At 48.0% G+C, this 21718-nt stretch overlaps 1 pseudogene; it reads left to right on the forward strand.

The window, feature by feature from the left end:
* Nucleotides 1-21718, forward strand: part of LOC107112888 — a 122881-nt pseudogene that overhangs the window by 35082 nt on the left and 66081 nt on the right.

A 21718-nucleotide genomic window follows, 5' to 3' on the forward strand; every position in this document is an offset into this window, starting at 1 on the left:
TCAGTATCTCAAAAAGGATATGGAGTATTTTAAACCCTAATGAGGATTCATGTCCTCCTGTGTACAGTCAGTCTCACATTGCCTAGAGCAGCCAGTCAAGAAGCTGATTTAGTACCCCAAGGACCATTCAGAAGTGGTGTAAGTAGTGGAGTGGGGGCTGCACAGAAGATATCCCGCATACCGGGTGGGTGACTGGGCCACAGGGAAATTGCCAATCCAGGTTGGAAGGGCATCTGGGCTGGGCTCGAGCTGATCAGATGTAGCGCAAACTCTGTCTGCCCACCTGTCCCCCGTGGGAGGCAGGAGGACTTCTCCCTATGGTGGCAGTACAGAATTGACAGCGATCACTCTTCCTACTGGTGGTTCACGAATTGAGGGTGAAGTTATTTTCAAGGCTGGCTTCTCTTTTTGAATGTAGATGTGACCCTTTTGGGGGTTTTTTGGTGTCAGAGCTGAATCCTTTGGGTGGACCCATCTACCTTTATTGTACTGCAAGGGTAGAGTAAAAATGTGTGTTATATTCTCAACTTGTGGTGTGCCGTTCAGAGGACAGGAGGACAGGTGATCCTCAGAATGGCAGGGGGGACTTTGTTGGTCAAACATGTCAGGCCAAAACCCAGTGCAGTTCTTTCATTCCTCATTGACCTGAGAAAAGCAAATAAGCAATTAGTGTCCTACGTCATTCACCTCACAGGCTTGTCACTTCCTTTTCATTTGCCGTTTGTGTCAGGGAAGGAGTAACTTTCCCAGGGAAATGTTCTCTTTTTCTGCCACAAACAATTGATCTGTCAGTACAGTGTAGGATGTCACAGGACCATATTCCCAAGGGAGGCTTGAAAGTGTATCTAGATGACAAGCGTTTAAACTCATGCACTCTCTACAAGGGTTACCTTACTTCATTCCCTAATGTTCCCTCCCCCACAATGTTTTTGCTTTGTTTCCCTTTCTTTCAGCAGAATGCAAACTGGGGAGAAAAAATCTAAATGCCTGGAGTGCATAAAAAGCTTCAATCACAGTTCAAGCCTAGCTTACCACCAAAGAATCCACACAGGGGAGAAACCATATAAATGCCTGGAGTGTGGGAAAAGCTTCAGTCGAAGGGACAAACATCAAAGAATTCACATAGGGGAGAAACTATATAAATGTCTGGAGTGTGGAAAAAGCTTAAGTGAGAGTGGAAAACTTACTTCCCATCAAAGAATTCACAGAGGGGAGAAACCATACAAATTCCTGGAGTGTGGGAAAATGTTCTGTCAGAGGGGTAGCTTTACTTCCCATCAAAGAATTCTCACAGGGGAGAAGCCATATAAATGCCTGGAGTGTGGGGAAAGCTTTAAGCGTTGTACATATCTTACGACCCATAAAAGAATTCATACAGGGGAGAAACCATATAAATGCCTGGAGTGTGGAAAAACCTTCTGTCAAAGAGGTAGCCTTACTTCCCATCAAAGAATTCACACAGGGGAGAAACCATATGAATGCCTGGAGTGTGGAAAAACCTTCTGTCAAAGAGGTAGCCTTACTTCCCATCAAAGAATTCACACAGGGGAGAAACCATATAAATGCCTGGAATGTGGAAAAACCTTCCGACAAAATGCAGGCCTTGCTAACCATCAAAGAAGTCACTCAGAAGAGAAACCATATAAATGCCTGGAGTGTGGAAAAAGCTTCAGTCGAAGGGACAAACTTACTACCCATCAAAGAATTCATACAGGGGACAAACCATATAAATGCCTGGAGTGTGGAAAAAGCTTCAGTCATAGTCAGAATCTTACTTCCCATCAAAGAATTCACACAGGGGAGAAACCATATGAATGCCTGGAGTGTGGAAAAACCTTCCGTCATAGGGGTAGCTTTACTTCCCATCAAAGAATTCACACAGGGGAGAAACCATATGAATGCCTAGAATGTGGAAAAACCTTCCGAGAAAATGCAGGCCTTGCTCACCATCAAAGAAGTCACTCAGAAGAGAAACCATATAAATGCCTGGAGTGTGGAAAAAGCTTCAGTCGAAGTGACAAACTTACTACCCATCAAAGAATTCACACAGGTGAGAAACCATATGGATGCCTTGAGTGTGGAAAAAGCTTTAGTCAGAGTGCCCATCTTACTTCCCATCAAAGAATTCACATGGGAAAAACCATATAAATGCTTAGAATGTGGGGAAAGCTTCAAGAGTAGTACACATCTTCCTGTCAAAGAATTCACACAGGAGAAACCATATAGATGCCTGGAGTATGGGGAAAGATTCAAGAGTAGTACATGTCTTACTTCCCATCAAACAATTCAAGCAGAGGAGTAACCATAGAAATGCCTGGAGAGTAGAAAGGCATTACATCAAAGTAAGTTTGATTTGGAAATTAGAAAGCAGTGCAATAAAACTGTATAGGGCTTGCATTACATAATGCAGTAAAACTGCTTAAAATAGATATAAGTTTAAATCTACAGTCTTAATTCCATCTTGAAAATTCCTTCATAAAGTATTCTGTTTCATGCTTTCTGTGTAATGCGAAAATTGTGGAAGCCTTCTTAACTTTATCAAACAGGCCATTCTTACAAGTGGCAGTCCCAATAAAGCATCCTTTTCTCTGCATCACTGCCATTCTCACCATTATCTTTGCTAAGATGAGCAAAGTGATTGCAGCAGATCAAAGCAAGTGCTGTGGTCCCAAAGATCTGAAAGATGTAGGCCCCGAAAGACTTTGTAGGTAACAACAAGGACTAGGAAATGAACCAGTAGTCTCCATAGGAGCAACTCAGCTTATGTACCATATGTGTTCAGTGCCTGACCCTGAATAAAAATTGAGTAGCAGACAGACAGACATATTTATTGCATGTAGCCAAAGGCCATCACAAAAGGGGATTAAGAATATAGTGATAAAAAGTCAAACCTAATTACAAGAATGGTTTTAAAAATTATTGAAAGCAAAATGCAGTACCCATGCAGCAGTTCTGTACAGGCTGGGGATTCTGACCTCAAGGAAAGACCCATTTAGAATGCATTGCAGTAGTCTGGCTGCCTGGTTACTGTGGTTTTGACTGTGTATTGATTCTCATGTGAGTATCCATGGGATTTTGCTATTCACTTTATTCTGAGGACAACTGTGTGCTGTGCTTAAATGAACTTGGAGTTTCATTTTAGTTAAATTACTCAATCTGTGTTCCTTACTGGTTCAGTAAGGATGACGGGGGCAAAAATGGACCCAGAGTTTTAACTTAGATTAACGTGGATTGTCTCCTTCCCCCAGTATTCAGTCTGGAAAAATATGCGTTTTTGAGAATGAATTGTTATTTACTTTGAAGCCTCAGTGCAAAAGATTTGACGGGGCCCTATTGGTGCCAGCATCGATGGTGAAGAGCTTAAGAGCCAGTTTGGTGTAGTGGTTAAGTGTGCGGACTCTAATCTGGGAGTACCGGGTTTGATTCCCCACTCCTCCACTTGCACCTGCTGATGTGACCTTGGGTCAGTTACAAGCTCTGGCACAGCTGTCCTTGAGATAGAGCAATTTGTGTCAGAGCTCTCTCAGCCCCACCTACCTCACAGGGTGTCTGTTGTGGGGAGGGGAAGAGAAAGGAGTTTGTAAGCCGCTCTGAGACTCCAAGTGAAGGGCGGGGTATAAATCCAATCTCTTCTTCTTCTTCTTGGATGCCTCACTAACTATGGAGGCCCAGGTTGCTGCCGCTACCAGGTCTGCCTTCTTCCATCTGAGGCAGATCAGGCAGTTGGCCCAGTATCTCAGCCCCTGGGACCTGGCTACAGTGACCCGTGCAGTGGTCACTTCCAGATTGGAGTATTGTAATTCTCTCTATGTTGGGCTGCCCTTGACCCTGCTCTGGAAACTGCAGCTGGTGCAGAACGCAGCAGCGTGGGTGTTGACTTTGTCATCTGTGCAGACGCGGATTCACCCAGTGCTGCGCGAACTGCACAGGCTGCCTATCAAGTACCGGATCCATTTCGAGGTGTTGGTGCTTACCTTTAAAGCCCTATACGGCCAGGGGCCTGCATATCTGTGAGACCGCCTCTCCCTCTATGAGCCTGGAAAGGCTTTACGATCTGCCAACCAACATCTTCTGGTCCCTACCTGGTGGAATGAGCTTCCACATGAGATCAGGGCCCTGTGGGACCGTCTGCAGGGCCTGTAAGACGGAGCTCTTCCGCCAGGCATTTAGTTAGGGCAGTGGGCGTCCTCTTGGCCTTCCCTCAGTGGGTCAGTTCTGTATTATTATTGATGGAACCCAACTTGTAACAGGCTGCATCTGTGAGACTTGACCTTGATCTGTATGCTAGGATGATTACTGTACTTTGTTGGAATTTTATCTGTTTTTATATATATTTTGGATGTTCGATGTTATCTGATGGAGGCCGCCCTGAGCCTGCTGTGCGGGGAGGGCGGGATATAAAACTAATAAATAAATAAATGATTAAGTTTGATCTCTTTCACTAGCCCAGGGCAAATAAAGAAGTTATAAAATCCTGGGACAGCCCTGGCAACGTGCACTCTGCATCAAGGTTGAAGTCACCAAGACCAATCAGGATGTCTCCCAGCACCACATCCGAGAGCACCTCTGCTACCTCAGCCAGGGTACTGGAGAGTGATGTGGTTGGTAAACACGCAGAATGCCCAGTCTGTCATCAGCCCCTACAGTGTATGGAGTGTTCAGTCAATTCCAGCTATATTTTGTCCGAGATGTCTGTGGAAGCTGAAGAACTCTCGGAGGAGAATAGCTACCAGTTTGGTGTAGTGGTTAAGAGTGTGGACTCTAAATTTGGAAGAACCGGGTTTGATTCCCCACTCTTCCACATACAGGTGCTGGTGTGACCTTGGGACAGTCACAAGTTCTTTCAGAGCTGTTCTCTCAAGAGCTCTCTCAGCCCCACCTACCTAACAGGGTTATTGTGGGGAGGGTAAGGGAAGGGAAAGGAGACTGTAAACCGCTTTTAGACTCTGAGTGAAGAGCGGGGTATAAATCCAATCTCATCATCATCTTCTACCCTTCCTCCCCAACCATCTGTGTGGGGTTTTTGGCAGGCTGCATAACCAGGCAGAATTATCTAGGCAAGACACACCATGGTTTTTTTAAATTCAAAGATAAGGAGATCTTCGCGTTTCCAGATATTGCCTCAGATGCCCTAATTCTATTATATATGAAAGAGAAAACTCTGCAGTAGCTGGTGACTGGAAAACCCCCTATGGTCATAAATGCTCACAGGAAAAATGTCCACATGGAAATAAGCCCACACGGAAAAAAGCAGTTGCTGACACTTCCCCTTGGGAAATCCTGATCCTCTGAATTGGCAACAGTGGGAGGGCTTCTGGAGTTCTGGCCTTGCTGGTAGAACTGATGGCACCTGGGTTTTGGCCACTGTGTGACCCAGATTGTTGGACGGGATGGGCCATTGGCCTGATCCAACATGGCTTCTCTTATGTTCTTAACCTTATATTGTCTACAAAGCATTCAGAACCCTTAAAAGACCTATTATACTTTAATATCCATGGGAACCCGCTCACAGATGTATTCACACTATAATATCTCTTGGGCACTTGTTACTCATTGTATTACTGCCCAGTTAGCCCAGATTCTTCTTTCAAAAAATTAAAACTTTCATTAGCCTATTAATGAATTCCGAGACTTTAACTAAAGTGAGCTTATTAAACATAACCATTCAAAGTCTCAGAGGCAGTGTGTGTGTGTGTTGATTTGGAAATCTGAATCCTTCATTGCCAAAATGCTATAAAGTTGGGATGCCAGCCTCCAGGTGGGACCTTGGGATCCCCTGGAATTCCAGCTCATCTCCAGACTGCTGTCAGGTTAACGGGCAAACCCGGTGTTGACCAAACAGGAGCCTCTGGTATGGACCAGCACAGTTCTACTCAACAACAAATGCCACGTCCAGCCTGACACTTTTTACTCTACAGATTTCCAGTAGGCCCAAATGCAAAGGAAGGTACATTTCACTCCCTGCACCCCACTGGTCAGTGGGATTTTACCCTTTGGTGGTATCCTTCCTATGGAACTGTAGGTGTCTCTTGATAAATTAGCTGCCAAATTGACGTGGATGGGGTAGGAAATGTCTATTATCAGCTGTTTCTTTGCTTGGTTAGGGTTTTTTAAAATATGCAGCATTTTAATAAAAATATACATGTTTTTAAAAAGGAATATGGGGAGAAGGTTCTTGAAGCAATTCTCAAAAGGGAGAAGGACCTGTAGCTAGTCTATAGTGTTGCTCTGGAGTAGGAATTTTGCACCCGGTGAAATGGTCTCTAAATCAAACAGCCTTGGGCCACCTCACTAAAACCCTTAACCTTTAAGGTGACCGTCCGAAAAGCCCTGCTGGGTCAGACCGGTGGTCCATCTAGTCCAGCCTCCTGTCTCACACAGTGGCCAACCAGTTCCTCTGGACAGCCAACAACGGGGCATAGAGGCTGAGACCTTCCCCTGAGATTATCTCCTGGCTCTGGGATTCAGAGGCTTAGTGCCTCTGAATGTGGAGTCAGTCACCATGGTCAGTAGCCACTGACAGACTCGTCCTCCAGGGATCTATCTAATCTCCTGCGTTCTCCTGCTGTTCCTCCTGCAAGAGACTCACAGGGCTGCCCCTCCGGATGGAGAGGGAATCGGCCGCTTGGAAAGGGAAGAAATCCTCCCTTCATCGCCCTCCTCTGCTGAGGCTCCTCTTCGAGGGTCAGGCGGGAGGGGGCTCCACTGGGCACGGGCGGCTCTGCACGGGTTAAAGGGAACAACTGGAATTGGGCCGCCCTCCTAGAGAGGCATCCGGGAGGCAAGCCGTCGTGAACTGGGGAAGGCACTTCCGGCTCCGCCCCCTGAGCTGGGGAAACTGGGAGGGAGCAGGTGAGTTGCGGGAAGGCGTTTGAGGCGGGGAGGGAGCAGAAGGAGGGAGGCGCAGGAAGGAGCCCCCCCCCCGGGCAAAACATCAGGCCAGGCATGCGTAAGTGCCCGGGAGCAACATCTGCGCATTGCTGATGCGGGATCATCCAGGGGGTGATCTCCCTGCCCGGAGAGCTAAAGCCAGGTGGGGTGAATTCAGTAGGAAAATGCCCTGCACCGGAGAGCCCGGCTGGGTCAGGCTTGGGTGAATCGAATCGCGCGATCCTGTTTCTAGCACTGCCTGGCCAGTTGGCCCCTGGGGATTCCCCAAGTGGAGCTTGAAGGCAGAAGCTCTTACGTTCTTGGTGCTCCTGTATAGGGTGCCAGTCTCCAGGTGGGTTCTGGTGATCTCCCGGTGTCACAACGGATTCCCAGACTACAGATATCCGTTTCTCTGGAGCAAAGGGCTCCTTTGGAGGGTGAACTATATGGCATTATATCACGCTGAGGTCCCTCCCCTTTCCAATCCCTGCCCTCCCCAAACCCCCAGGGATTTTTCCGAACTGGAATGGGCAACTCTACCCCCAAAGTATTTCCCCTCCCCCTCTCCCTTCGCCCTAAGTCTGTATCTCCGGGCTGAGCCCTAGCATTAAGACTCACCACAAAACTGGGTATCCAGAGAGGATTTCAAACTGATATAAATAAAAACAGAATTTGGTTTATTTAGAATGAACCAAGTGGAGTTAGATAAGAAATAACGTGTAAATGTCAGGGTGTTGCCAAGTGACTACATAACTAAAATATTAGGCTCCTTTCCCTTCCTTCTTTGAACATGATAGTGTTGCTCAAACGTTTCCATCTGAACACACATGAAGCTGCCTTGCACTGAATCCAGCCATTGGTCCATCGAGGTCAGTTGCTCTCCAGGGTCTCAGGTGGAGGTCTTTCACGTCCTCTGCCTGGTCCTCTTAACTGGAGATGCCGGTTCCCTCCTCCTATGGGACAAGCTGAAACTCTGTGCTTTTTCTTCATCTGCTCTACCCTCTGGTTACTATCTGATGATGGAAGACAGAAGGAGAAAACCCTGGCCTCTGTTCCTGGCAGCTATCCTGGCTCTAGATTGGCAACTTTGTGGAATTCTCTCGTCTCCCGTTCAAACCCTTCCAAACTTGTGGCAATCACTACACCCCTGTTTGGTGTTGAGCCCGTTTGGTGTAGTGGACTCTAATCTGGGAGAACCAGGTTTGATTCTCCACATGCAGCCGCTGGGTGACCTTGGACAAGCCACAGTTTTCTCAGAGCTGTTCTCTCAAGAGCAGCTCTCTCAGAGCTCTCTCAGCCCCACCTACCTGATAGGGTGTCTATTGTGGGGAGAGGAAGGGGAAGGAGATTGTAAGGCGCTCTGAGACTGCAAGTGAAGGACAGAGTATAAATCCAGTCTCTTCTCCTCCTCTTCTTTTTTTCTTTAATAATTTGCGTTATTATTATTGCGTTGGGGGAACGTTAATTTGCCTGCAGAGTACAGGCCTTTTGCACAGAGAGATCCTGGCTCAGTCCCTGGCCTCTCTGCTGAATGGGGCTGGAGAAGACCCCTGACGTTGACCCTGGGGAGCACAAGTGTCAAGGCAGAGAGTGGGAAGAACAAGCTGGCGCCTTCCCAAGGCAGCTTCCAGTGCTGTCTCTAAGGCCCTGGTTGACCAGTGACTTCAGTCCCAGCAAGGAAGAAAAAGAGATTGGGCAGGCGGGATCTAGAAGGGGACAGAATGCCAGAACGTTGTCCTCACAGAAGTTTTTGTGAGAAGAAAAGAAGAAGAGATTGGGTTTATACCCCGCCCTTCACTACCCAAAGGAGTCTCAGAGCGGCTTACGAACTCCTTTCCCTCCCCCTTCCCACAACAGACACCCTGTGAGGTGGGTGGGGCTGAGAGAACTCTTGACAGAAACTGCTCTTTTTCAAGGACAGCTCTTATCAGAACTACAGCTTGCTCAAGGTCATCCAGCCAGGTGCAAGTGTGTCAGCTATGCTGACATGGGGGTGGGGAGGTTAGTTGTATTCTAATTGCCAGTGCATTCCTTCTGTGCTTCTTTGCTGCTGTAACACTTATCTATAAGTTCGGCAGGTGGTGATGTTGATGTCTGGGGTTCTCGGGAACCGTGGGAGAGAGTTTGGTTCCCAGCTTCAGCGCTAAACAGCCGGAGCTCCTTCTCCCACATGTGGGAGTGTGGCCAATTGGCCAGGGCAGTGGGGGTGTGTGTGCATACGAATACCCTATATCCTATTATGCCCATGGGCAGCCGTCATTCTTAACAGTGACTATGTTGATGCATCTATAGCTCTTCAATAAAGTATTACCTTTCCTGATAAGTATGTACTACGTTGTTGGCTGTGGGTTCTGACAAAGTGGAGGAGTGGGGGAATCAAACCCGGTTCTCCCAGATTAGAGTCCGTGCACTTAACCACTACACCAAACTGGCTCTCCCCACAGTGAGCCACAGGCCACTTCAGTTAATGCACAAAGATTCTGGCTCACAAAAACTGGTTCTCCATACAGGTTCGAATACAAAAGTCAAAAGGGAGGGTGGCCAGTAAAATAAGACCAAGTAGCATTTGAGGGGAACTCTGCCTTAGGACCCTTGTGGCTGCCAGCCTCCAGGTGGGGCCTGCAGATATTCTAGAATGACAACTGGTCTCCAGGTGACAGAAATCAGTTCTGGAGGAAATGGCTGCTTTGGAGGGTGGAGTGTATAGCATTATACCCCTGCTGACTTCCCTCCCCTTCCCAAACCTTGTTCTCCTCCAAGGCTCCCCTCCCAAATCTCCAGGGATTTCCTGACCTGGAGCTGGCAGTCCTAGAGAAGAAGGGAAGGATTGGATTTATACCCCGCCCTTCACTCGCAGTCTCAGAGCGGCTTACAAACTCCTTTCCCTTCCCCTCCCCACAAAAGACACCCTGTGAGGTAGGCGGAGCTGAGAGAGCTCTGAGAGAACTGCTCTTTTTCAAGAACAGCTCTTATCAGAACTACGGCTTGCCCAAGGCCATCCAGCCAGGTGCAAGTGGAGGAGTGGGGAATCTAACCCGGTTCTCCCAGATTAGAGTCCGCGCACTTAACCACTACACCAAACTGGCTCCCCCACTCCTAGCAAGGGAGGGCGTGGAGTGGATGGTCCGTGGCTCTCCCTGAGTCTTAGGGCTGGCTTTTCTTTTCCTCAGGGAGGAAAAGTGCTAGTGGGGAGCACCCAGTTTTGCCTCTGCTTGTGTCGGCAGCATTAGAACTCGTGACCAGGAAAGACCCCCTCAACTTGGGGGTTCTCAGCAGCAGCAGGTCTCCCCCCTGGGAGGAAAAGAGGCAGAAGAGGAAGGAGAACTTTCTCCCATGTGGCAGATGGCACTCGGGCACCTACAGACGGAGGGCAGGAAAGGCCCTGAAGCCGGAATGGGAGCAGGAAAAGAGTCGCGTGCCAGGGAACTCTGGGAGAAAACGAGGCTGAAGAGCCTCCTGGGTGAGGATGCCCTTGGCTTGGACGTGCAGCGCCAGCAATTCAGGCGGTTCTGCTACTGGGAGGCCGAGGGCCCCCGAGACGCATGCAGCCACCTCCACGAACTTTGCAACCGTTGGCTGAAGCCGGAGAGGCGCAGCAAGAAGGAGATGCTGGACCTGGTGATCCTGGAGCAGTTCCTGGCCGTCCTGCCCCCGGAGATGGAGAGCTGGGTGAGGGAGTGCGGGCCGGAGACCAGTTCCCAGGCGGTGGCCCTGGCAGAAGGCTTCCTCCTCAGCCAGGCAGAGAAGGAGAAAGAGCGGGTGAGTAGGGTTTCATCCTGGCAAGACGAAAGCATCTTGAGAACCTCAGTTTTTTCCTACAGCATCTCTGGAATTCACTGCCACAGGAGGTGGCGGCGGCTACAAGCATGGACGGCTTCAAAAGGGAATTAGATAAGCATATGGAGCAGAGGTCCGTCAGTGGCTATTAGCCACAAGGTATAGATAGGGACTCTGGGGCAAGTGATGCTCTGTCTTCTTGGTGCTTGGGGGGGGGGGGCAACAGTGGGAGGGCTTCTAATGTCCTGGCCCCACTGCTGGACCTCCTGATGGCACTGGTATTTCTGGCCAGTGTGTGACACAGAGTGTTGGACTGGATGGGCCTTTGGCCTGATCCAACATTGGCGTCTCTTATGTTCTTATGTTCTTATGCCTCATTCTTGTGCAGATGAGATTTCCCTCCTTCTCTAGGCGGCCTCTTCCAGGGGTCAGACGCTGCATGGGGCATTTGAGTGCTTCTCTGGCCCTTCTGGGTGATGATCGAGGATGTAGGTGAAGCCGAAGCCGGATTCCAGCCCCACTAATAGCAGGAGGGGGTGAAGGGGGGCAGAATCCTTCTCCATATTCCTCTGACTCCTCTCTTTGTCCCCCGTGTGGTGTTTCAGGTGTGTGAACAATTCATGGAGATGTTTGCCGAGTCAGAAAAGACTCCATTGAGGACTTGCCAGAATCCACAGTTCAGGGCCTTCAAGCAGGAAGATCCAACATGGGACAGTTCACCAGGTAGGGAATCTTTGTGCCTGAACAGCTGTAACCGTCTCAGGATAAATGTTATGTCTCTGTTTTTCTCTCCAGGATGTCTGAAGCTCATTACTGGTATTTCCAGCCTGTGTTTGAGAGACTGGATTGTCCTTCTTTTCCTCCCAGGATTTGGAACAACGCTTTCCGAGTCTTCTCCTCTTTGTCCTGGCGTGGGAACAGCCCATATGCAGCCAGCTCGGACCGAGGAAGGTCCCGTGTCCTTTGAGGAGGTGGACGTGGACTTCACCAAGGAGGAGTGGGAGCTACTGGATCCGGGCCAGAGGGTCCTGGCCATGGAAGTCATGTTGGAGAATTTTGGGAATGTGGCCTCTCTCGGTAAGGGCCCCTTTCACTTTGGTTGATAGATGCTGAAATGAATTAATCTCCACGACTGTCGTTAGCAATCCGTACACTCTAGGGATTTTGCAAAGCAGGAATTGGTGGCCAGGCAGTGTGCCCTGGCATGATACCTGAACTCTTGCCCTCCTGAGCCCTTTTCTTCTGGCCTGGTTGGGATTTAGAGTCTCATTGCAGGAATAAGAACTCTTTCCTGATTCAGAGTAGGGGGACACATACTGGAGTGGGGGATCTCAGTGGTTGCTTCCTGTCTGCCCTTTGGAGGACGTGGGTCTCTCAGAGAGGATGCTTCCTGTCTGGATGATGAGGGTTTGCCAGAGGGGATACCTCCTGTCTGTCTTTGGAAGAGGTGGGCTTGAGGAAGAGGATGCTAACTCTTAATCAAAGCTGCATTCCTGACTGGAACTTCGGTCCAAGTTTGGAGCAGCATCAGCAAGCTTCAGGGGATGTTTCCAGGTTCACGTTCAGGTCTTTCACCTGCTATGTACATTTGCAGGTGAGAAATATTTTGTAGAGCAACATTCTTGTGCTTGATTGAGAAGAAAGGGGTACTCAGGTCAGGCTGGTTTGGAATATTCATGCATCCAGAATTGCCCGGGAGACTTCCCCTGCTTTTGTTTCCCCCAAAGGAGAACTTTGGACTCCCAGACCTGATCTTGGCTCCTGCCAGGAAGAAGAAGATGACAAGAAGGTGTTTACTCAGAGCAATATGGAAACGGAGATAGAAGCAGGTAGCTACTGAGATGTGGGATCCTTGGAGGGGTGGGACTTCCTCGGAGGGGTGGTGGGATTTTCCCGGTTCTTCTCCTTCTTATGCAAGAGAGGAAGACCTGTCATGCTCTGCATCCTCCGTGTGAATAGCTTGTTGTCACTTTGTGATTGACTCCTGTCCACTTGATACCTTGTCACAGTGATTCTGACTGAAAGTGTAGTGTGTTTCCCCCTCTACCAGTAAAATATTCCCTTGCAAGAAGAGGGCTCGGAGAGAGCCATGCTCCCTGATAGGCTAATTTTCAGCATGCAAGATGGGAGAATTTTCAAGCAGGGCAATTTCCTGAGTGTGGGCCCCGCAGCATTCTCCTTTTTCTCGGTTCTGCGTTCCTTTTTCCTTCAGAGTTTTTTTTCCTGCTCCTCATGTGTTTTTCTCCCTCTAGGGGTCACTTCAATATTACATTGCGTTATGTCCAGCATAAAAACGTACGGTTTAAATCTGCCGGGAAATATGCCAGACGTAAAGCGATGTAATATCGACTCGACCACTAGAGGGAGCAAAACACTGGAGGGACAGAACACTGCCCCCCCCTTAAAGTGACAGGAACGCACAAACGAGGGGAATGAGAATGCAGAAAAGCCCCGTGTTTCCTGCCAGAATGAGAACGGAGAGTACCAACGTGTCAGGAAGGGTACAGTGGGGAATAGCCAGGGAAAAACCAAATGCGAGGGAAGCCTCTTAAAAATGGCTTCTCAGTTAAGGGGGAAAGATCTGTGCAATCTCTGATGGAATGCACACCCTCTTGTAGTCTAAGCGGTGGAGCAATACCACACTAATGGTACCCTACTGCTGCAGGGCAGGCGTGCTGTGCCAGTTCTTGAGGCGTTACCCAGCTTTGCTTTTAGCAGCCCCTTCAGGTGTCTGCCAGACCTTAAGGTAGCTAAGTATTAGCATTGTAGTGGCACTTCACAACCAGGTCTGTACCATTTTAAGAATGTAAGAGAAGCCATGTTGGATCAGGCCAGTGGCCCATCCAGTCCAACACTCTGGCCAGAAGCCCCCCCCCACACACTGTTGCCTCCCCAAGCACCAAGACTACAGAGCATCCCTGCCCCAGAATGAGCATCACTCTCCCCAGGTCATCACTGCTCCAGACAAGAATGTTCCATTCATACCTTGTGGCTAATAGCCACTGAATGACTTCCGCTCCAGATGTTTATTGTATCCTCTCTTGAAGCTGCCACCACTTCTTGCATCAGTGAGTTCCACATGTTAGTTACTCTGTGGGTGAAGAAGTACTTCCTTTTATCCGGTCTAAGCCTTGTGCTCAGCAATTTCATTGAGTGTCCAAGAGTTCATGTATTGTGAGAAAGGGAGAGAAGTTCTTCTTTCTCTACCTTCTCAGCTTCCCTTCAGCCTCTGGTAATCATGGGGAAGCTTACTGCCTTGTGTATCTCTGGGGGAGAACACACTTTTCAACTGACTGACCCCCTTCCTCCTGGGGCTCCTTTTAAAAAAGTATATCCAAGAGAGTGGAGGTCTATGTGGGACAGAGAACCACTACCAGTATCAAAAGTTATACAGTATTTATTAAAAAGAAGATGTTCACAATCATACTTTCATTAAAGCACCAGGCTGACCAAGGGATTCAAAAGAAAAGGGTAAAATGCAGTTCCTCTATCCCTTCCTCTGTACCTGCCTGAGTTGATGTTAAATAGACACTTCCTTCTAGCTCTCAGGAGTTTTATCCTTTCTCTCACTGACCAGGTGAGGCCAGGTCAAATAAGTTTTTCCTGTAGTCTCCAGGAATCTCTACCTGAAGTCCTTCTAGTACTGAGCTCCTCGGAATCTCTGTTCCCTTCCCGAGATCACCTGTCTGGCTGGTGGGTGGGGGACTGGGCCATCCCATTGGCTCTTGCTAGACCTAGAAGCATTTCTCAAAGGCTTAGGTGAGGCTGGAAAGCAGTTGAATTGACTTGTCCCCTCCTACCTGTTCTCTGCATAGAGAGAAAAACTTAAAAAAAAACTCACGGTGAAGGTTTTGTTCCATTCAAACCTCCAAAGAAAAAAGGGCAGCTCTTCCCAGTTGCCTTATTGTGTCTGGAGGGATAGAGTCCAGCTATTTTGGAATTGCTGAATGGATGTGCACAGAGAAAATTATAATCTTGTTCCTTTTTCCCCTTGATAAAAGGACCTGAGACTGCCAAAGCTGACCTCATATCATGCCTGGAAGGAGAAGATGAAATCTGTGGTGAGAAGTGATTTTAACTACCTACACATTGATTGGGTCAATAGGTGTTCAAGTCAGGAGAAAGAGATTGGGTTTCTAGATAGTCTCAAATCTCAGTGACTGTGCCGTGGAGCAGAGGGTCACAGAACTTACCAGGGGGGAGGCGATCCTGGACTTGGTCCTAAGTACTGCTCAAGGCCTGGTGAGAGATGTAAACGTGATAGCACCGGTTGGTCACAGTAATCATAATGCTATTAAGTTTAGTATTTATGTAAATACGGAGTTGCCTAAAAAGACCAACATGACCACATTTACCTTTAAAAGGAGTAACTTCTCTCAAATGGGCGGGGGGGGGGTTGTAAAGAAGAAACTGAAAGGAAAGATGAGGGGGGTCAAATCCCTTCATGAAGGTTAAAGAACATAAGAACATAAGAGAAGCCCATGTTGGATCAGGCCAATGGCCCATCCAGTCCAACACTCCGTCACACAGTGGCCAAAAATACCAGGTGCCATCAGGAGGTCCAGTAGTGGGGCCAGGACACTAGAAGCCGGCTCCCACTGTTGCCCCCCCCCAAGCACCAAGAATACAGTGCATCACTTGCCCCAGACTGAGAGTTCCTATCTATTTGTTGTTGTTCAGTCGCACAGTCGAGTCCGACTCTTCGCGACCCCATGGACCAAATCACGCCAGGCCCTCCTGTCTTCTGTCGTGCTCTGGAGTTTGCTTAATTGTTGCCTTGATAACACTGTCTAACCATCTCATCCTTTGCCGTCCCCTTCTTCTTTGACCTTCAATCTTTCCCAGCATCAGGGTCTTCTCCAGTGAGTGCTTCCTTCTCATTTGGTGGCCAAAGTATTTGAGCTTCAGTTTCATTATCTGGCCTTCCAGGGAACAGTCAGGGTTGATTTCTTTTAGGATTGACTGGTTTGATCTTCTTGCAGTCCAGGGGACTCTCAAGAGTCTTCTCCAGCACCATAATTCAAAATAATCTATTCTTCGGCGCTTGGCCTTCCTTATAGTCCAGCTCTCGCAGCCATACAGTACTACTGGGAATACCATTGCTTTGACCATACAGACTTCTGTTGGCAGGGTGATGTCTCTACTTTTTATTATGCTGTCTAGGTTTGCCATTGCTTTCCTCCCAAGGAGCAGGTGTCTTTTAATTTCATGGCTGCAATCACCATCTGCAGTGACCTTGGATCCCAGGAACGTGAAGTCTGTCACTTGTCTAGATGACAAGTCTTTAAAACTTGCACTCTCTACAAGAGTTAACATTTCATTCCATAATGTTTGTGCTCCATTTTTTCACAATGTTCATGCTTGGTTTCTCTTTTCTTCAGTCATCAGCAGGAGGTGCAGAAAGAATGCAAACGGGGGAGAAAAAATATAAATGCCCGGAGTGTGGGGAAAGCTTCAGACACAGTTCAAGCCTTGCTTACCACCAAAGAATACACACCAGGGAAAAACCATATCAATGCCTTGAGTGTGGAAAAAGCTTCAAGAGTTGTACACATCTTATTTCCCATCAAATAATTCACAGAGGGGAGAAACCATATAAATGCCTGGCATTTGGAAAAAGCTTTAGGAGAAGTCCAAGTCTTATTTCTCATCCTAGAATTCACACAGGGGAGAAACCATATACATGCCTGGAGTGTGGAAAAAGCTTCAGAACTAGTTCAAATCTTATTACCCATCATAAAATTCACACAGGGGAGAAACCTTATAAATGCCTGGAGTGTGGGAAAAGCTTTAGTCGGAATGACCACCTTACTTCTCATCGAAGAATTCACACAGGTGAGAAACCATATAAATGTTTAGAGTGTGGAAAAAGCTTCCCTCAGAGAGGTAACTTTGCTTCCCATCAAAGAACTCACACAGGGGAAAAACCATATAAATGCCTGGAGTGTGGAAAACACTTCAAGAGTAATGCACATCTTACTTCCCATCAAAGAATTCACAGAGGGGACAAACCATACAAATGCCTGGAATGTGGAAATAGCTTCCGTCACAGTTCAGTACTTGCTCGCCATCAAAGAATTCACACAGGGGAGAAACCATATAAATGCCTGGAGTGTGAGAAGAGCTTTAGGAGGAAGGATCAACTAAGTTCCCATCAAAGAATTCACATACCAGATGTCATGATCCTGGGCCTATAGTGGTGCGGCCAACAAGCTCTAGGGAGACCTAGTAGCTCCAGGGATGCCTATACTAGAGTAGTATCAGGGTCTACATTTCCCAGGTACCCTCTAGATCCTGTGATGGGGTAACAGGATTTTGGAGGGAAAACTACACCAGCAGGGGAGCAGAGAGTGGTGCCTGGGAAGAAGAGATAAAAGGCCTTGCCCAAAGTGAGAGGCGGTTCACTCCCAGGGAGCAGGGCTGGTGAGGCTGCTGCAGAAAGAGGGATCCCTCATCCAAATGGCGTCAGTCAACCTGAGAACCAGTACCTAGAGGAGGCTAGGACAGTAGAGACAGACGTGTTAGGATTTATTATTTTGCTGGTTTACCTACCTTTACTGTGCTCATTTTTCCTACATGTTTTTGAATCACAGTCATTGTGAAATCTCTTTAATAAAACTAGTTTGTTACTCTGCCTGGGTCTTCATGCCTCGTTTGGTAACGTATAAAGAGAAACCTACTGGAAAAGTACTGTATAAAGTGATAGGGTGGGTGCTCGGGGCCCTCCCAAGGAGACCCATACCAGCGTGGTGGCAGCCATTAGAGAACAAATATAAATGACTGACAAGTCAGAAAAGCTTCAGTCAGAGTGACAGTCTTACTTTCCATCAAAGAATTAACACAAGGGAGAAACCATAGAAATGCCTGGAGTGTGGAAAGGCATTACATCAAAGTAAATTTGATTAGGAAATTAGAAAACAGTGCAATAAAACAGTATAATACAAGGGTGGCCAAACTTGTTCAGCATAAGAGCCACATAGAATAAATGTCAGACAGTTGAGAGCCGCAAAACATGAACAAATATTATGCACACATTTTCATTTAAAATATGCAAATTTGCTTTTTTATTAACATTAAACGAGACTGCCAAAAATAAAAACAAAAGGGTTAAAAACAGATATTGATAATGATATTTATTTGTTTGCTAATGATATTTATTTGTCTAAGAGAGAGAAAGAAGAAGGTGGAAAGAAAGAATGAAAGAGGAGTGAAAGAGAGAGAGAGAAAGCAAATAGGGAGGGAAGAAAAGTATGCCTCCCCTTCGCTTCCCCAGCTGCCCTGCCGGGAGCTGCACAATATGTGTAAAAGAGCCACATGTGGCTCCCGAGCCACAGTTTGGCCACCCCTGGTATAATACATACAGTACATAATGCAGTAAAACTGGTTAAACTTTTTCCATGCTTCAGTCCACAGTCTTAATCTCGTCTTGAAAATGCCCTTATAAACCCTTCTGCTTCACACTTTCAGTGGAATGCTAAAATTGTGGGGACCTTCCTGTCTGCATCAAGCAGGTCATTCCTTCAAGGGGCAGCCACAAGAGGGAATCCTTTTCTATGCATCACTGTCAATCTCTCCATTATCGTTGCTAAAGTTTGGTGCAGTGGTTAAGTGCCTGGACTCTGATCTGGGAGAACCAGGTTTGATTCCCCACTCCTCCACTTGCAGCTGCTGGATGACCTTGGGCAAGCCATAGTTCTGTCAGAGCTGTTCTCGAAAGAGCAGTTCTTGAAAGCTCTCTCAGCCCCACCTACCTCATGGTGTCTGTTGTGGGGAGGGGAAAAGAGTTTGTAAGCCACTCTGAGACTCAAGTGAAGGGCGGGGTATAAATCCAATATCATCTTCTCTTCTAAAATGACTAAAGTGGTTGCAAGAGATGAAAGCAAGAGTAGTGGTTCCACAGACCTGTAGCTTCAACCAAGGATGTCGAACTCATTTGTTATGAGGGCCAGATCTGACATAAATGAGACCTTGTTGGGCCGGGCCATGTGTGTCATAAAATGTAATGCCAGGTAGCGGAGATACAAACTTTATAAAGGACCCAAACACAAAGGTGTTTTTTTTTACTTAAAATAAGAACATGCTTAAAACATTAGCACTCTTGCAATATTTAACAGTATTTAACTGACACCTCTTCCTCTGAATCATTGCATCAAAATGTCTGTGCTGTTGCAATCTTGAGTATGCTGTTCAAGTGTGTATCTGTAAGCTGCAAACCTACTTTTGATTTATTGACATTCACCACAGAAATCTCATGCTCAGAGTTCTGAGTCTAGGACCCAGGTTAAAACATGAAATGGCTGAGTGATTAAGAGAGTCTGGAGAAGCAAGCTACGATGCAGCAGCAGAACTGGAAGCAAGAGATGGCCAGTTCCACTGCGGGCCTGATAGAAGCCCTCCAGAGGCCTGATCTGGCCTCCGGGCCACATGTTTGACACACGGTTGCTCTGGAGGGAGAATTTTGCACCCCGTGAAATGGTCTCTTCTTAATCAAACAACCTTTGGCCCTCTATACCTGGAGGTTCCCCTCAGTCACCATGGCTAGTAGCGACTGATAGATTCGTCCTCCAGGAATCTATCTAATGTCCTGCATTCTCCTGCTGTTCCTCTTGCAAGGGACTCACAAGGCTGCCCCTCTGAGCGGAGAGAGAATCGGCAGGTGTTTGACACATGGTTGCTCTGGAGGGAGAATTTTGCACCCCGTGAAATGGTCTCTTCTTAATCAAACAACCTTTGGCCCTCTGTATGTGGAGGTTCCCCACAGTCGCCATGGCTAGTAGCGACTGATAGACTCGTCCTCCAGGAATCTATCTAATCTACTGCATTCTCCTGCTGTTCCTCTTGCAAGGGATTCACAAGGCTGCCCCTCTGAACGGAGAGAGAATCGGCAGCTGGGAAAGGGAAGAAATCTTCCCTTCATCTCCCTCCCCTGGCGATGCTCCTCCTCGAGTGTCAGGCAAGAGGGGGGCTCCACTGGGCACTTAAGGAAGAGAGGCTCTGCCAGAGTTAAATACCGCCCTCCTAGAGAGGCATCCGGGAGACTGGGGAAGGCACTTCCTGCTCCGCCCCCTGAGCTGGAGAAACTGGGAGGGAGCAGGTGAGTTGCGGGAAGGCGTTTGAGGCGGGGAGGCAGCAGAAGGAGGGAGGCGCAAGAAGGAGCCCCCCCCCCCGGAGCAGAACATCAGGCCAGGCATGCGAAAGCACCCGGGAGCAACATCTGCGCATTGCTGATGCGGGATCATCCAGAGGGTGATCTCCCTACCGGGAGAGCTAAAGCCAGGTGGGCTGAAAGGGTGTCCCGGCCAAAGGCCGGATTCAGGAGAAAAATGCCCTGTCTCGGAGAGCCCGACTGGATCAGACATGGGCTAATCTAATCGCGCGATCCTGTTTCTAGCACTGCAAGGAGACCCCAAGTACAGTTTGAAGGCAGATGCGTTCTTGGTGCTTCTAGGGATGCCAGTCTCCAGGTGGGTTCTGGAGATCTCCCAGAATCAGAACTGATCTCCAGGCTACAGAGAGAGCCAGTTTGGTGTAGTGGTTAAGTGCGCGGACTCTAATCTGGGAGGACCGGGTTTGATTCCCCACTCCCCCCACATACAGCTGCTGGTGTGACCTTGGGTCAGTCACAAGCTCTGGCACAGCTGTCCTTGAAAAAGAGCAGTTTGTGTCAGAGTTCTCTCAGCCCCACCCACCTCACAAGGTGTTTGTTGTGGGGAGGGGAAGGGAAAGGAGTTTGTAAGCCGCTCTGAGACTCCAAGTGAAGGGCGGGGTATAAATCCAATCTCCTCCTCCTCCTCCTCTTCTTCCCCCTCCCCCTCCTCCTCTTCTTCTTCTGGTATCAGTTCCCCTGGAGCTAAAGGCTCCTTTGGAGGTTGAACTATATGGCATTATACCATGCTGACGTCCCTCTCCACCCCAAATCTCCAGGAATTTCCTGACCTGGAACTGGCAACCTTACCCCCCAAAAAGTATTTTCTCTCTCTCCCTTTGTGTGTGTATTGTAATAACAACAACAACAACAATAATTCAATTCAATTTATTACGGGTCTATATGACCGAAGTCTTGACCAAAAGAGAATGCAAAAGGGGTAAAATAGGTACATAAAATGGACATAAAATATGACAAATACATAGTCACAATCAGTGACAACAATAATAATGTGATGTCTTTGTTGCCTGCCTCCTGCCTCAGGCTCTCCTAAAAATGGCACTTCCCCCAGCTATTTCTGCAGTTAGACTGCTGTTTTTCAAGATATTCCCTTGGGCCGTGGACTTGTAGCTTTGCCTTTCTCACACAGGGTTCTTTATCTCCTTGCAAAGGTTGTCGCCTGCAAAAGTCCTCCCTGCTGTCTGTGTTAGAGCTTGGGAATCCAAACCTCTCTAGTCCACCATTCTCTTAAGCATCCTGGTTCTCTCCCTCTCTGGGACAAGCCGAAACTCTGTGCTCTTCCCTCATCTGGTATACCTGATGGTTACTATCTGATGATGGAAGGCAGAAGGAGCAAATCCTGGCCTCTGTTCCTGGTAGCTAATGCGGCTCTAGATTGGCCACTTTGTGGGTTTTTCCGGCTTCCCTTTCAAAGGCTTCCAAACTTGTGGCCATCGCTACATCGCTGTTTAATAATTTGGGATGGGGTAATGTAACATTGCTGGCAGAGTACAGGCCTTGTGCGCAGAGAGACCCAGGTTCTCTGCTGGTGTCTCTGCTGAATGGGACTGGAGAATATTCCTGACGTTGACCCTGCGGAGGACAAATGTCCATGTAGAGAGCGGGAAGAACAAGCTGGCCCCTGCGCAAGGCAGCTTCTGGTATTCTCTCTAGGGACGTGGCTGAACAACGACTTCAGTCCCAAGCAAGGAAGAGGAACAGACTGGGCAGGCAGGATCTGTAAGGGTGCCAGAACTCTGTCCTCACAGAAGGTGTTGTGAGCCACAGCCCACTTCAATGGATGTACAAAGATTCTGGCTCACAGAAACTGAAACCACAATAACCGTTTTCTCAGGTGCTCCAAAGCACTGTCGTTTTGGCTTCATCAGGGTGTGGCTAACATGGCGACACTCAGGGCTCTTTTTG

This window comes from Gekko japonicus, unplaced genomic scaffold (genome assembly GCF_001447785.1).
Source record: "Gekko japonicus isolate JY-2015 unplaced genomic scaffold, Gekko_japonicus_V1.1 scaffold3638, whole genome shotgun sequence".
Classification (NCBI taxonomy): domain Eukaryota; kingdom Metazoa; phylum Chordata; class Lepidosauria; order Squamata; family Gekkonidae; genus Gekko; species Gekko japonicus.